Source organism: Nicotiana tabacum, chromosome 7 (genome assembly GCF_000715075.1).
Source record: "Nicotiana tabacum cultivar K326 chromosome 7, ASM71507v2, whole genome shotgun sequence".
Lineage (NCBI taxonomy): Eukaryota > Viridiplantae > Streptophyta > Magnoliopsida > Solanales > Solanaceae > Nicotiana > Nicotiana tabacum.
The window spans coordinates 63,873,021-63,891,348 of record NC_134086.1 but is presented as its reverse complement, the minus strand read 5'-3'; positions in this window follow the sequence as shown (position 1 = coordinate 63,891,348).

The following is an 18,328-nucleotide window of genomic DNA, read 5'->3' as shown; positions in this document are numbered from 1 at the left end:
CACTGACTGCTCAAAAGGGTAATACGGTCCACGTTATAGAGGCGACCAATTCCTGTACTCTTTCCATATGTACTGGTATCCGAGCCCAAAAGTGGTACCATGATTTTTCAGCTGTATTAGTTTGGTGATGCCTTGGAGGTTCTTTCCCAAACCTTTGCCGGATACATATCCGGACCATGCTAGTATGCTTTCTATTTTTTTACTCCACCACTTGTCCTTCTCAACGGCATTGACCTGTAAGACGCGATGATAGGTTTCCCCTCCTAGCCTTCTTCAATGTCTAATGGCCGGGATGGTTTGACTAGTGTAAATGGGGTTACTTCCATCTCTGTGAATGATTACCTCCTGGCAGTTCCATTTAAAATTCACGACTTGATGTAGTGTGGAAGGCATGGCTCCAGCAACATGGATCCATGGTCGGCCCAATAGAAGATTATATGAGGCTGGTGTGTCAAGTACTTGGAATTCAACGTCGAACCAAGTCGGCCCCATCTGCAAGCAAAGGTTGATTTCCCCGATCGTGGCCCTCTAGGACCTATCGAAAGCTTTCACATTCATGCTTCCTACCCGTATCTCGTGGAAACCTTTGTCCAACCTCTTCAGCGTGTCCAATGGGCAAATATTTAGGCTCAAACCCCCATCAACCAGGACCATGGCAATGAACTTGTCTTCAAATTGCACTGTGATATGCAATGCTCAATTATGATTCAAACCCTCGGGCGGTAGCTCATCTTCGTGGAAGATAATCTTATGGCTCTCCAGCACTTGCCCAACCATGTTGGCCATTTCTCCACCAGTGATGTTATTGTGTACATAAGCCTTGCTCAGTACTTTCATCAAAACATTCTTGTGTGCCTCTGAATTTTGCAATAGTGACAGAATAGATATCTGCGCAGGGACTTTGTTCAGATGGTCAACGATAGAGTATTCTTTTGCCTACACTTTTCTCCACAGGTCATCTGGCCCAGTCTCAATGATAGGCTTCCTAGTAGTGGCCTCCTTACTTGAACCTCTAGGTGTTCGGGGTGTATAGACTCTCCCAGTTCTAGTCAACCCTTGTGCAATGTCAGATTCCTCTACCTTGGCTTTCCCTTTCCGCCGAGCCTCGGCAACATAATCCCAGGATATTTCTTTTGAGCTGAATGGGAGTGTGGTTGATAATGTCACAGTAAAAGGTATGACCACTTCTAGTTCAAATGGAGTGGAGGTGGCTGCGGGCGGAGCCACTTCCACCTCGAATGGAACTGATACAGTTATCTCAACATCAATTGGTGCTAGAGTCTAAACCACAATAGGAGTAAGTGTGATTGCAACCTTAAAGGCGTCGCCTTCTTGAATAAGCCCGATTGATTCCTTAGGATCCCATTCTTCATTTGTTTCTATCACATGTACCCCATTATCTCTGTGATCAGGGAGGGGATTGTTACGGACATTAGGTGCGACTTTCTTTGCTTGTATGACTTTGTTGTCAATTAGTGTCTAGATCTTATTCTTCAATGTTCGGCACTCAGCAGTGGTGTGCCCTTTAATACCGGAATGGTATGCACAAGTTTTGTTCAGATTGACCCATTGGGATGGATTTTCTAATGCCACAGCGGGAACATGAGTGACGTAACCTGCGGCTTTTAACCTTTTATACAATTGGTCGATAGGCTCAGCAATAGCAGTGTATTGTCTGGGTAGGTTGCGGTCGAAGTTAGGTCTTGGTCTTGGATAGTTTTGGCGAGCTGGTGGTGATAAGAAGTGGGATGGTTGGGAGTTATAGGTGTGATGGACAGTGACTGGTTGGGAATATCTGGGAGATGAAGGTTGATATGTAGGTAATAATGCTTGGTATGTGGGTGAAGGTGTTTGATATGGAGGTGGAGGTGTTTGATAGGTAAGTGGAGATTTTGGGCCCTGGGCCACCATTACTGCCCCAACATCTCTCTTCTTCGATATGCCACCTGATTGTAGTGCCTTATTCGTGGCTTGTAGTGCCTCAAAATTCGTTACCATCCCGCTCTTGATTCCTTCCTCAATCCTTTCTCCGATTTTGATTATGTCAGAGAACTTGTGGTTTTCAATAACCATCAACCTCTCATAATATTGTGGATCCTATGCCCTAACGAAGAATTTATTCATCTATTTTTCATCCAAAGCGGGCCTGACCTTGGTTGCTTCCGACCTCCAACGAGTAGTGTACTCACAAAAAGTCTCAATAGGTTTCTTCTTAAGATTTTGACCGGTGCATTCTATGTGTTAAACCTGAAGCGGTCCATGAAATTCGACGACATGCTTACCCAATTGGACCATTTCTTGGTATTTTGGTTGATATACCAAGATAAAGCGTCCCCAGTAAGGCTCCTCATAAAGAGTTTCATCTGGATCTTTTCATCTTTCCCGAACCCGATAAGCTTGTCACAATAGGTCCTTAGATGAACCCTGGGATCACCTGTACTATCGAACATTTTGAACTTGGGAGGTTTGTACCCCTCAGGCAGTTCGACATCCGGTTGTATTCTCAGATCTTCATAATTCAAACCCTCTATTCCTCTATCGCCTTCAACACCTTGAACTCGGCTTGTCAACTTCTTGAGTTCTTTAGCCATGTTTTTAATGATCAGGTCCTTCTCGGAGGATTCCGGTGCACAAGAGATTGGTTGGATAGAATGGGGTATATTTTCCACATATATGGGGTTGCTTTGATGGGTTTTAGGAACTTGGGCGTAATGATTATCATTAGTGGAGTTTTATGGATCGGGAATGAGTTGTGTGTTTTGGGGAGTGTCGTAAGTGGTGGTTGGACGGTACTGAATTGGTTGATGGTAATGTTGTGGTGGAGTTGGTATTGACAGCGGATTGATATTTTGGGGTGGGGTTGCGTATTAATTTGGTGCGGTAGGATTTTTTGGTTGCTGGTTTTGTGTGTTCTGAGGAGGTGTCAGGTTATTTGTGTTTTGTTGATGGACATTGGGGACACTGAGGGTGAGTGACAAATTTGCTAAGTTACGAACCTGCTCAAGTCCTCCTTGCAATTCCAGTATCTTTTGTTCTAGTCTCAAAACTAGATCAATTGGGGCCGGAGTACTACGACCATCTGAAGTCTCTACATTTTCCATATTCTCTTTTCGGATTCCACTTAAGTCGTCCATCTTTGATTTTCCTCTGCCTTTTGTGTTGCTTGGAGGATTAGGAGGTGGAGGGCTTCTGGATTTGGTATGATATGCTGATGAGGCTAGTATGAGTGAACCAACCTAAGGGGATGGGAATAATCAAAAATAAAGAAAAACAAAAAGGTAACAAGTCAGTGGGGATTCTGAAATGTTTGTAGTATTTAAACACATATTGTAAATTGTAAAATCGTGTCCTATTTTGGGAACCTCGTTGTGCCCGAGGTAGGCCTAGCGACAAATAGATTTGGAGAACTTTAAATGCCAAATAATGCTTCATTTCATAATATAAAATTAGACGAATCCCAAAATGACACTAAGATAATATTAAACTCGGTCACTATTGGCACTTGGCCTTATTACATTTGGAAAGCGATTAAACCTAATCTATTTGGTCTCCAAAGGACCTTCATCGGGTGGAATGTTCTCGTTGATCAAATCCTCCAGTTCTCGTAGGTTCATCATTAAGAACGCCTTTGCTAAATGTCGTCCTTCAATTCCCTTAGTGTTCTGGCAATTGATGATTCTCTTCCTCACTTTTCTTTCCAATTCCAGCATATTGTATTCCAGATATTCCAGTTTTTCGCTAGATTTGACAGCCTTCTCTTTCCCATTCATTTATTTGGTCACTTGATGGAAAATTCCTCCACCAGTCTAGTAAGAGAGAGGGTGTGCTAACCATACCGAAGCTGGGGACCTCGTTCTTCATTTTCTGCAAAACAAAAGGGTTAGGCCTTACCCCCACCAGAATGGACTATTTATACATTTACAATCAGCGTATCGGCATTTAGTTCTCCAAATTAATACACAGAACATGGTTGTGTCCGTTGGAATTATGGAAAACCGAATGGACTTTTCGATAAGGCTTATCTTAAAGGATCATTATATTGACAACATAACTGATCCGACAAGGTTTGACCATGATGCATGCATAATTTTAACCAGAGTAAGGTTTTTAAGGGGTTTTAGACTGGTACACTCAAGTGGACAACTGGAGAGGGAAGGCACAGAACCGTCGACTGCACTGCTAATCGACTGGTTTTACCGCAAATAAGTCTTTCCGAATTTAAGGGTAGTAAATAGGAAGTGCGCAACCACTCATTAAAGTGTTGTTATAGGATTTGATACGCACGAGTGGAATATAATGTGGAGCATGATTTATACAGAAATTAATAACATGTAGTCAAGTATTTGCACGTAAGGAAAAATAAATACAGTATTTAAATAATTGAAAGACGGTTACAGGAAAAGAAAACAAAGAGACAAGTCAGTTTCAGGGATAAAGAAACATACACGCTTAAAAATGGACAGTTAAATTCAAATAAGGGAGAAGGGTACGTGATAAAAGCATGCTTAGACTAATTAGTAAAAAGATAAGTTCGTTATGGTAAGAGCCTTAAAGGCATCCCTAGCAGAGTCGCCATGCTGTCGTGCCCCTTTTTCCCTCCGTGGAGAGAGGTCCGGGTTTCGACATTCATGGGATGTGATAACTCCTTTCCTTTTGGGAATTGGGTATTTGAAGAGTCACCACCTAACGGATTATGGTGCATTAGGGCACCTAGAGTGATTAACTCTTGGATTGGTTTGCATTACTAGAGATTAGGGTAAGGGCTCGAAATGACCTCGAGGAGAAGGTGTTAGGCACCCCTCTTGGTCCACAACTGTAGGTCCCAGCCGAACTTATAGTCACGAATTAGTCCAAATACTTGTAACAAATAATTACAAATAAGGCATGTTTGTATAACTCAAATAATAAGAGAGAAGTTTTTGGACAAGTTGTATAAAACAAAGTCTTAAACAAAAGGAATTTCGGGAAAGGGAAAGTCCTAGGTTGCTTAGCCTATAGAATCATCCCACACAATGTCCGGTAAACACTCCTCAATGAGGGGCTACACATGACATTAGTGTGTAATCATCATATCCCATATCTACCCTTCCCATCCCCTTAGTAGTCATTTTAAGCGAGTGTTTGGTCAGCAATATCTATTGCGTGCTGTTACTCATCCCTTCTTAATGGTCCTGGGGGGATTTTGGACCTCTACCTATAGGTGGTTCTAGACAGACCCCTTAGGTTTTAAAGGTGAAAATACTCAGGCGACAAGCAATAACACATAGGACTCTTAGAAAACAAGAGCAGGAAGGAGCAAACAAGAGGCTCAGTTTACCTCCACAGAAAAGGCATGTAAACAACACGACTCAAACACAAATAAAGGCCTTTTTGTTAAACAATATCCTAAGGCATGATGTCTAAGTGAATTTACAAAAAACAGGCAGCTTGTTTTATAAACTCGGAAGTAATGACCCTATCAGTTGCCTACTGATTTTATAGCTTGTTTAAACCATAACAACATTAAGTCACAGAAACAGTTTCAGAATTGCAAGTTTTGAAAATGCCATACAGGCTTACCTATACGCGGAATACTGATGACTACATTTTATATAGTGAAACAAGGCAGGTTTTGAAATGAACTCTTTAATTCCTATAGGCATGATGTCAATGATAAATTGAGGCAGTTTTTGAAAGAACTCGCTTCAGGAAAATAGACCATTAATTAAACCAGTTTCGAAGTGAGGTAATCGTTAATCGGATAAAATTAATTAAATACAAACAAATTTAGATCTATAGGCAGAATTTCAGGTGTTTTTCCTTATAGGCATGATATCTACTTGTTTAATACTGATTTTAAAGACTTGCAAGCATGATGACAATGAAAACAAATATAAACACTTGTTATAGCAGAAGTCGGATTTGGATTATATCCTATAGGCATGGCATCTACTTTTGAAGCTGATTTTAAGACTTATAAACATGATTTCTATTATGGAATCACTTGAAACCTATAGGGATGATTTCTAACATTTTGAGACAAACATGACAAGATGTAAAAAACCTATAGGCATGTTTTCTACCCGTATTACCCCACAAACATGTAGCTACCCACCCTTTTCACTAATTACACCAATATTCATTTACAAGTTATTACAGACCATATGAATAAATTACATAAGTAAATAAGAAGTTATTCTGTAGGGAGCCTACAGATAGGCCCAGGTTTCCAAAGCCTCCAATAGCCTCAAATACCTCAATTCCATAGACAATGTCATAGCCTAGGTGTATCAAAGTTCCCTAAGGATCTCAAGGATCTCGGGCAGTGCTTACACCTAGACTTGGTAACCAAAATTGAATAAGAGCAATGTGGAAGGGCCAGCCGCAGTATGCCAGAGTTTAGAGGGTTTTCAAGAGGATCCCAAGGCAGTACACATACTGGAGGGGGCAGAACTTATTGACTTAGGAGTAGAGTGAAAGAGCTTGACACAAGTTGAAAGGTTTCGACAGGAAAACAATATAAAGAGGAGGTTTGCTTAGAATTTTGAAAAGAGAGTTGCATGATTAGACAATAGTAAATAAAACATGAAGTCCAAAACTACATCAACAATACTTAAAGAGAACAGAACCAAACAAAAGGAACAAACCTATATACAGGGGTGATAGGGATTGGGGATACATGGAACACATGATGGTAAACACATAACAGGTAGAGATAATTGGTACAGACATGCTTAGAAACAATTGATCAGACATATAGGGGGTAACATGTTTACACTGATCCTAAGGAAAGGGAGTACATGACATGCTAATTAGGTAATTATATTAATGTCACAACCCAAAGCCGGACACGGTCGCAATGCCGCCTCTCGTGAAGACAATGCCAGCCGACACTTCCCATTTTCCAATTTTGTTAACAATTAAGCATTTAGAAACAATCCAAACATGATAAAATAATCTAAAGTAGCAGATAATTTCATAAATATGCGGAAGAACAACCCAACACAGCCCGATACCGGGGTGTCACTAGTCATGAGCATCTATAAAACCTAATACAAGTCTGAAAAGTCTACAACTATTACAAATGTATGATATGTGATAGAAATGATAAAGAGGAAGAATCACGGGACTGCGGACGTCAAGAAGCTACCTCGTGGACTCCAATATCTGTCGGGAGCTCTCAACTCGTACTGGCAGGATCCACAACGCTAGAATCTGCACACAGGGGTGCATGGAGTAATGTGAGTACTCCAACTCAGTGAGTAACAAAGGTAAATAAATACTGAAAGCAAGAAATCACGTAAGCCACATAGCATTCTATAATGAGGCAGTAAAACCATTTAAAATCAGTGAATCAGTGAAAGATAGGTAAAATCCTTTAACTCCAAAAGAATTTTTCAATAATTAAGCAGGTGATTGATAGTCAATTATGAAAAGTAAAAACATAAGGCTCACCCCTCGGGCACAATATCAACAAATCTGCCCCTCGCGCAACATCTCAGAATAGTACCAGCCCCTCAGGCAATCATATAGAACAATAACAGCCCCTCGGGCTCAATCTCAAATCATAATAGGTACCCGCGCTCACTAGGGGTGTACAAACTCCTGGAGGGGCCCCATACTGCCCAAGCGCAATATCAAGCCACCTTGTGGCATCATCACTAGGCCCTCGGCCTAATATCAATCAAGCCACCTCGTGGCGTACATATCTCAGGCCCTCAGCCTCATAATCAGCATCAAATATTTCCTCACAACGTAGGCCCTCGGCCTAACTCAGTCAAAATCCTCACAAACCTCTCGGGCAATAGTAAAACAGTGTTTCTCAGCCCAAACATCATTTAAAAATACCATTTAAGTATTAAAACTGAGTAAACATGGCTGAGTACGAAAAAAGAGGAAAGTAACATTACTGAGTTCAAGTATAAAGTCAAATCAGTGAGAAATACCAGTAAAAATTCCCGGAGGGTTCAAATAGTTGGCACAAGGCCCAAATATTGCATTCAGACCAAATAATGATGATAACAAAAAGATTTCAGTCAAATACGCGGTAAAATCATCAGTCGGGACCGACCAAGTCACAATACCCAAGATGGCACGACCCCACGCTCGTCATCAAGCTTATGCCTCACCTCAATATAGCACTACGATGTGCAATCCGGGGTTTCAAACCCTCAGAACATCATTTACAAACATTACTCACCTTAAACCGGTCAAATCTCTAACTCGCGACGCCTTTGCCCCTCGAATCGGCCTCCACTCGCATTGAATCTATCCAAAATCAGAATGAGGAAGTCAAAATAGGCTAAGGGAGCGAAGCCCAAGCGAAAACAATCAATAAATGACACAAATCCCGAAATTACCAAAACCCGCTCGCCGGGCCCACGACTTGGAATTCAAAAAATTTCACTTCAATGGATTCCTTATCTCCCCACGAGTTCATACATATCAAAAACATCAAAATCCATCCACAAATGACCCTTCAAATCCCAAATTTTAGGTCTCCAATTTCAAGCCCTAGTTCTTCAATTTTTAGCTTAATTTCCAGGATTATTTAGGTGGAATTCACTTTAGAATCGAGTTTTAAGTCCAAAAGTCTTACCTCCAAGTGATTCCCCTTGAATCACTCTTTAATCTCCTTCAAAAAGCTCCAAAATGACCAAAAATTGGGGAAATAGACCCCACATTCGCGGACACGGCGACCTTTTAAACCTTCTGCCCAAGTCTATTTTCCTTCATTGCGATCGCGGGAAATCCTTCGCGATCGCAAAGCACAAATTCTCAGCTCCCAAAAATTACTCTATGCGAACAAATAAGACACCCTGCAAATGCGATGCCCAGGCAACTAACTCTACGTGATCGCGTACTTCCTACCGCGTTCGCAATGAACAAATTCAAGTCAAGACCCCAGGTCCACTTAACTCTATGCGAACACGACCTTCACTACGCGTTCGCGATCAACAACTTCACCATTCTATTCTATCGCAGCTCAACCTTCGCGAATGCAAAGAACAAATTGAGTGTCCCCTCAAAAGCTTCTATGCGATCGCAGGAAGCCCTACGCAATCGTAGAAAAGGAATCTCTGTAACAGCTGAACCTGCAATTCTGAAACTTCTCCAAGGCATGAAATGGCCCGATTGACCATTCGAAACTCACCCGAGGCCCCCAAGACCTCAACCAAAGACACCAACATATCCAAAAACCTAATTCAAACTTGTCCCAACCTTCGAAACGATCAAAACAACATCAAAACACCGAATCACATCGGATTCAAGCCTAAGAATTCCAAAATCTTCAAAATTACCCTTTTGATCAAAAACCCAACCAAATCTCGTCCGAATGACCTGAAATTTTGCACACACATCCCAAATGACCGAACGGAACTACTGCAACTCTTGGAATTCTATTCTGACCCCTATATAAAATCTCGCCTATCAACCGGAAATCGCCAAAATATCAACTTCGCCAATTCAAGCCTAAATCTACTCTGAACCTCCAAAACTCATTCCGATCACGCTCCTAAGTCACAAATCACTTCCCAAAGCTAACCAAACCATCGGAAATCACATCTGAGCCCTCTAACATATAAGTCAACATCCCGTTAACTTTTCCAACCTAAACTCATTCCAAAGAGATTAAATGTCTCAAACCTTACCAAAATTATTCTGGATTTGATCCGACCAACACGATATCACATAATACGGATAAACAAAGCATAAAGAAGCAGAAATGGGGAAAACGGAGCAGTAACTCTTTAGACGACTGGTCGGGTTGTCATATTCTCCCACTCAAACAGGTGAGGATATCTACTCTGCATCTCCCGCTCGGTCTCCCAAGTAGTCCACTACACTTTCACTGGAGCTATATCCTTGGACGTCAACTTTCGATCCTGTCGACCCAAAATAGCTACTGGCTCCACATCATAAGTCAAATCATCATCCAACTGAACCGTGCTGAAACCCAAAACATGATACGGATCCCCAATATACCTCCAGAGCATAGAAACATGAAATACCGGATGCACACTCGACAAGCTGGTGGCAAAGCAAGCTCAGAAGCCACCTCCCCAATCCTTAGAAGCACCTCAAAAGGCCCAATGAACCGCAGACTCAATTTCCCTTTCTTCCCAAATCTCATAACACCTTTCATGGGTGAAACCTTCAACAGAACCTTCTCACCAACCATGTAGGACATATATCGAACCTTCCTATCAGCATAACTCTTTTGTCTCGACTGCGTTGTACGAAGCCTCTCGTGAATCACCTTTACCTTTTCTAAGGCATTCTTAGAATAACTTTGTATGAAAAGAACAACATGGACAACCTTAGTTGCCAGGAGTAGAGTAACTATGAAATAGTGTATTGTTTATGTTCATTTCATTTTAGATCATACCAAAATAAAGAAGAAAGTGCCTTAACATACCTTGTGTATTCTTCCTAACCTCAAGCTATGCAATTTCACGGCTCCTTAGTCTACAATAAGAGAAATGACACTCTCGTTATCGTTTAAGCGTTGTAACTATTATGTATTGAACACAACCTATTTTACAATGAAACGGACAGAACCTCCCATATATATATATGAATTCACACTAGTCAAATCAATCACAAACATCACAACATACCCCTATCACTTCATACACAACACGACAACCATAATAGTGTCAAACAATCCGAAAATGTTACGACGAATGACCAACAACAACCTTGCCATTATGTAGTATTTCTGCACACCCTTCCTCCTCTCAACTCCATAAAAATGGCAGTAACAAGTACAACCCAATACCAACACGAAACAGCCCACAAATAGCCCCACAAGTTCATCAACTCAAAAATAATTTGACTAAGGACATCATTTCGACTTAAACACGTTTCGACTTGTCTTTTCTTTCAAATTGAGAAATACAACCAAAAGTACATCATTATACCTATTTTCCAATAAACCAGTCATGAATTCAAATTAGAAAGAAGTTCACAACCAGTGAACCATTACACAAGAACAAACAACATACCGTTCTTTCGAAACTAGCTAGGTATATTCTTTACGATCGAGTTACAACTCGCAAACACATAGATAATGGAAGGAGAAGCATAAACTTACCTTGTACTTAGTATAACCCACGAAACCTGGTCCTGTTTTATCAAAAATAATTTCCTCAACATAGCTACAAGAAGGAGGAAGAGAAACTAGCAAGCTGTCCAGACTTTTCAGCACCAAAATTGCGTCGTAACACCCGGAATACCCTAGGGTTTGTGTGGGATTTTTGGGGAGGAGTTGCAGGGGTTCAATTTGGTTTTCTTGGTCTGAAAGATAGGTGATATAATTGAGTTGATAATCCCTTAAAAGTCCCCTCTTGGCCGACTTCGGGGCTTTTAATTTTGTCCTCTCATTTTGGCAAGTAGGTGATGCACCTACTTGTCACCTACCAATCTGCGCAGTCTCTCGAAAATGCAAATATCTCTATACTCCGATATTGTATTGATGAACGGTTTAATTATTTAGTAACTAGACTCATAGATATTTAATTTTGTAGGTATATCATCCCCTAATTCGAAGTATATTGGGAGAAAAGCTTAGTTACATTTGACCTAATTTTCAGCACATTTATGAATGGAACTTGTGATGACCTTTTCCAACTTTTGTTCCATAACTCGCTTGACTTCAAAACATAACACCAACTATCATACAACTAAAATAACTCATATTATAATCTCGTTATAATGTTAATAACCCTAGCTTCACCCCAAAAGTACATGGTAATACATTCCAACTTGTCGACTTTCGACGAAACTTATTTTCTTCAATTTGTTTAGCTTCTAATCCTTCAAACCCTCTTTCTACTTGGTATCAATGATCTTAAATATTTGTAACCTCCACGTTAACATGATGAACTAACTTTATATACTTTTGAAAGATGATTCCATTTTTGAACTTACATTAATTGACTTATGGCGTACTCTTACGTACGAAAACATGGGGTGTAACATCATTCCCCCTTTGAAACATTCATCCTCGAATGTTGACTAATGCACTTATCAGTATCATAACCTGTAGCACTTATGAATATTTTAATATTGTACTTGACATCTATGAAACTGTTCTGTAAATAAATCTAAGGGCTAGGGTATTCCCCCTTTTAGGCCTCTTTCTCATACCACGACCTGTGGTCGGAATTCTTCCAATCTCGTAACTGTTGTTACCTTCTTTCATGCATCATGTACAACCATATACTTGCATGGGTGCCTATGCGACTCTTTTCTCCTTTTTCCTCCAGCTTTTAGCCAATCTCTAGGCCTCACTTTGTGAACATATGCAGAACTATGACAAGATGTCCCTCTAGGCATCTATAGGTGTACTAAAGTTCTTCGCTTAGTACTTTGTCGAACTTACGACTATTGCTATACCTTGCTTCATAGCCTCGGTTATCTATGCTTATGGCTTTACTACATCTAGGTAGTTCATACTATATCCTAACGCTTACTTCAGTTTATTATTACCGAGGTCTGCCACCCAGCTACGGGTTACTCTTTCACTGCTTGTCCTATATGTATACATCAAAGTCCTTTAATGCTTCCTCATTACTGTTCATCATAATAGTGACGGTCTAATCTCATCTCATACATTGTAACTTTTATCCATCCATTGGTGATTCACCTTAATGTTGATCGATAATCTACCACTGATAACTTGAAACCTCTTACGTAATTCATTGTCACTGGGGATCACGTCTCATCGGGGAACATCTGAAGTGATTTTCCCAATCCACCTAGGGACGGTACTATTCTTCAATAACCGTATTTCATAGCATTCCAATGTGATTCGTCTTAGAGGGGTATACTAATCCTGTTCCATCCATGAAATCTCTTCTGTTTGAATCATTAGGCCTAAATATCATCCTTTTATAATTTACCAGAATTACGCCCTTACATTACGACCAGGGCAGCATTCCATCTCTTATAAATGCTCCTAGTCTTAGACTCCTCCGTGTTAATTAAAGCTATATTGAGGTTTTTATAACATACATAAACCATCAGCTCTCTTGTTTGATGGGCTTAATACCGAGGTCTTACCTATTCTTGTCAGCTCCTAACTCACCTTTTCTTATCCTTACTCCCATATACCTAAAGTCTTGTCACTCTGTCATACTTTAGCTTGCGACCTACACTTATCTATTTGTACTACTCACATCCTTTCTTTAACTTGCTAGCACCACAGATTTCCTTTTGTTCCTTCTCAGTTGTCTTTAAAGGTATGCAATTACTCTTCCTGGTCGTTCTGCCACTTGTTGCATGAATACTTTGCTTGTCTTATTACCCACGAATACTATAATTGCATGTACCTCATATGATCTCAAACATCACCTTTGATTTTTTTCCATTCATTAGCCACTATAGGCGCCACTTTCTTATGGAGTGCATCCAATGTTGTAGTGAGACTATTGTTACCAGACCAATTCTTCTTCAAGTTAATATGCTTAGGTTGAAGCCCTCTTCCTTATTTCCTGAGCTAGTCTTTCGTGGTAATACTTAGGAGACCTTATGGATCTTGTAAAGTTGTGATCTTGTTATACTGTATACATGAAGGAATTTCCGATATTCTTACTCGCCTACAAACATCCTTAGTTACATACCTCCGTGCCCTTATGCTTGTAGGGTTACTTCTAAACTCAGATTTTGATTGTCTCCTTAATGACACTCTCGATTATTCCTGTAACACTTATACAATACCTTTAAATACCCCAACTCCTATCTGAGCATTTCTCAAGGGTTATGACATCATATCTGCGAGATTGAATTCACTATATTATGATTCACTACGTTTATCTTGCATGATCTGCTGATTTGCTTATAACCTCTTGTCTAACCATAACATGGCTCTTCCTAAATCAACTACAACTACTCGTTGGTCCATTCTTATATCTATATTCCGCGTAATCTCTCTTTGGTTATTTACTTTGTCTTAAGTTACCTATCGTACTGGCTCCTTGTGTATCAAGTGTTTATTTTGCACTTATTTATCAATATCGTCGAGTGATGAAACCTTATTGCTTCTTCCTGGCATCATACTTGCATAAGGTTTTGGAGTCATATCATATCTGTAGGATCTGAACAGATGCATTCTCATTCATTTCACCTTTCACCGCATGCTTCCTTTAATATCCCATAGTTACCTCTTTATCTTTGTTATTTTTTTTTCACATCTTCACTGACATTTTACTCACCTTGAGGAAACCTTTCTATACCGGGGATAGTTGAATTTCTTACGCACATGGGTGACATTTAGTGTAATTGGTACACTTAGTCCCTTAAGCTTAACTCTGCTCATTGTGCTTGCTTTAGGGAAGCGTCTTCCTGAATAAACCTTAAAGGTTATTCTTTTGTTGTCCATTCTATTATTGTTTCAATGCTATCTTTGAAATTCTCACGATTACGACTATTATAAACTCATTCGGTCCCTTATTCATATTCGGTTTATCTTGTTTACCAGCCCATACTGATTTCTATCACTCTGGGGTCTAACCTTTCCTTATGGTAATCACGTTGGAGTCACCAAATCATTTCTCGAAATGGGAATATGACTTTATGTCTTATACTCTTTTATTGCCTTAAGTCATGTCACCTCTTGTATCTTCCTTTACTTGACTATAAACTCTGTCATCGTGTTGTATTTTGATTTTCTGTTATCACCCATTTATTACATCTTACTCATAATGCTTCATTTACTCTCTTCTTATTCTCCGGCTAATATTTCTGTCTATCACTTTATTCTGATAACTTCAACAAATTATTCTTTCACTTTTAGCTCCCATTGCTTCATCTCACTGGCTCTTTAGGTCACCTAGCATTCTCTCTTTACTAGGAACGAGAGCCATACAAAGGTAAATATTTATCCCTTCTAGGATTCCAGTGCCATTCTTCTAAATTTTTCCAGTCATTCTAGTATTCATATGTAAATGTACTATTCTAGCTTGCACCACCGGGGTGTCTTACAACGAGAACTATTACCACATTTGCAATATCCTTCGGAAATGTTAGCTAATTATAATAATCCATCTACCATTTTGGGTTAATCTAGCCACAATTGGATCTTGATATCTCTTTCTTCTCTTAAACTATATCTGTCAACTTCCATAGGGCATACAGAGATGGGTGTGGCCAATTGTACATACCTTTGTTACTATTGAATGTAACTCAGAATACATATATTTCTCTACCTAAATTGTAAAAACTCAAAACCTTCACTAACTGGTGCCTCGTAACCTTTTTCAAGTTGCTTCTTTTACTTATTGAAACTTGTATCCACCTCCTGATTCTCTCGTCTCTCTTTACCATATGGGTGGATAGATATTCATTCATTGGGGCTCCTTATCAAGAAGCTCACACATCTTAGTACATAGATGATCTGTTGAACACCTTACATTTACTCATCATAAGCATGATGCAAAATCGAGTTCCATTGACTCAACTCTTCCACAACAACATTTAATCTCTTACCAACTATCTGTTTGGATGAGGTATCATTGTGTTACAAATAAAATAGAATTTAGAAGTTTGAATTCTTACAATTGAGCTCTACCACATGATCTAGAGTAAGAATAAAGAGTGACAGTCCTACATGTCATGTAGCCTCCTGCTTATAAGTTTGGTGCACGACAAACCCATAAACAAGACTCTACAAGACACGGCTTGTAGACTCCTTAGGACGGAACTGCTTTGATACCACTTCTGTCACGACCCAAACTGAATGGGCCGCGATGAGCACCCAGTATCTTACTCAACCGAGTACCAACGTAACATATCTTTCTTATCATACTATCATGGGTAAATGAGCCAGAAAACTCTTCATGAGATAACAAGAATAAAACATAAGGGAATACTCAATATATGATGACCCAACATGATATACAAACTTATTTATGTGACATACGGGCCTATAAGGCCGACCTGACCATTTGTAAACTCAAAATATAGGCCGACAAGGCCATAAAAGTATACGTACACTTGACATACGTCTATAAGCCTCTAAGAGTACCTAATATCATAAAGGTCGGGACAGGGCCCCGCCATACCAATCAATACATATCCAAAGCATACTAACCAAATAGGCAACTCCGGAGCAAGTGGAGTGTACCAATAGCTTCCGCTGAGCTAATAGCCTGTTTGAAGGACTGTCAACCTATCAATCGGGACATGCAGGCATAAAACACAGCGTCCCTAGAAAGAAGGGACAATAAAATACCGAGTATGTAAGGCAGGAAAACATATATAAGAACTGTAATGTAAAGAGAGATAGAGGAGATACAACCTGTAACATCTGAGTGCCTCTGGGGTCTACTGACATGAAATGCATAATATATATATATATACACAAACTTTTAAATAACATACCCCTCTTTGGGAATCATCATCATCATATCATACCTGGCCTCAAAGAGGACTCGGTAAAAACGTACTCGGCCATCATAAGGCTCGGTAGAATCGTACTCGGCCACGTGGATCTCGGTAAACCCAACTCATCAGTGGTTCCACAATAGGTGTTGTACCCGGCCGACTATAGTGCGGCTCGGTAGAGTAAAATAGATACTTATATATAATGCATGCTCGACTCATGGAATCACGTTCTAAACCTTTCGGAGTGATGTAAGGTATTTGCACCTTCGATTAGCATTATGGACATCATACCATCAATATGAACTTCACTAGGACTCAAGGATCATACATACTTTCTTAGAATAACTTTGTACGGAAAGAACAACATGGACAACCTTAGTTGCTAGGAGTAGAGTCATTATGAAATATCATATCGTTTATGTTCATTTCATTTTAGATCATGCCAAAAGAAAGAAGAAAGTGCCTTAACATGCCCTGTATATTCTTCCCAACCTCAAGCTATGCAATTTTACGGCTCCTTAGTCTACAATAAGAGAAATGACACTCTCGTTATCGTTTAAGCGTCGTAACTATTATGTATCGACCACAACTATTTTACAATGAAATGGACAGCACCTCCCCTATATATATGACTTAACACTAGTCAAAACAATCACAAACATACCAACATACCCCTATCACTTCATACACAACACGACAACCATAATAGTGTCAAACAATTCAAAAATGTTTCTACGAATGACCAACAACAACCTTGTCATTATGTGGTGTTTCTCCACACCCTTACTCCTCTCAACTCCATAATAATAGTAGTAAAATATAAAACCCAATACCAATACGAAACAGCCCAAAAATAGTCCCACAAGTTCATCAACTCAAAAATAATTTTTCAGTTTACTTAAACACGTTTCAACTTGTCTTTTCTTTCAAATTGTGAAATACAACCAAAAGTATGTCATTGTACCTATTATCCAATAAACAAGACATGAATTCAACTTATAAATAAGTTCAAAATCAGCCAACCATTACACAAGAACAAACAACATACCATTCTTTCGAAACTAGCTAGGTCTATTCTTTACGATCAAGTTACAACTCGCAAACGCATAGATAATGGAAGGAGAAGCATAAACTTACCTTGTACTGAGTATAACCCACGAAACCTGGTCCTTTTTCATCAAAAATAAGTTCCTCAACATGGCTACAAGAAGGAGAAAGAGAAACTAGCAAGCTGTCCGGACTTTTCAGCACTAGAATCGCATCGTAACACCCGGAATACCCTAGGGTTTGTGTGGGATTTTTGGGGAGAAGTTGCAGGGGTTCAATTTGGTTTTCATGGTCTGAAATATAGGTGAAACAACTGAGTTGATAATCCCTTAAAAGTCCCTTTTTGTCCGACTTTGGAGCTTATAATTTTGTCCTCTCATTTTGGCAAGTAGGTGATGCACTTACTTGTCACCTACTAATCTCTGCAGTCTCGCGAAAATGCGAATATCTCAATACTCCGATATCATATTGATGAACGGTTTAATGATTTAGAAACTAGACTCATAGATCTTTAATTTTGTAGGTATATCATCCCCTAATTCGAAGTATATTGGAAGAAAAGCTCAGTTACATTTGACCTAATTTTCAGCACATTTATTAATGGAACTTGTGATGACCTTTTCCAACTTTTGTTCCATAACTCGCTTGACTTCAAACCATAACACCAACTATCATACAACTAAAATAACTCATATTATAATCTCCTTATAGTGTTAATAACCCTAGTTTCACCCCAAAAGTACATGGTAAAACATTCCAACTTGTCGACTTTCGACGAAACTTATTTTATTCAATTTGTTTAGCTTCTAAGCCTTCAAACTCTCTTGCTACATGGTATCAATGATCTTAAATATTTGTAACATCCACGTTAACATGATGAACTAACTTTGTATACTTTTGAAAGATGATTCCA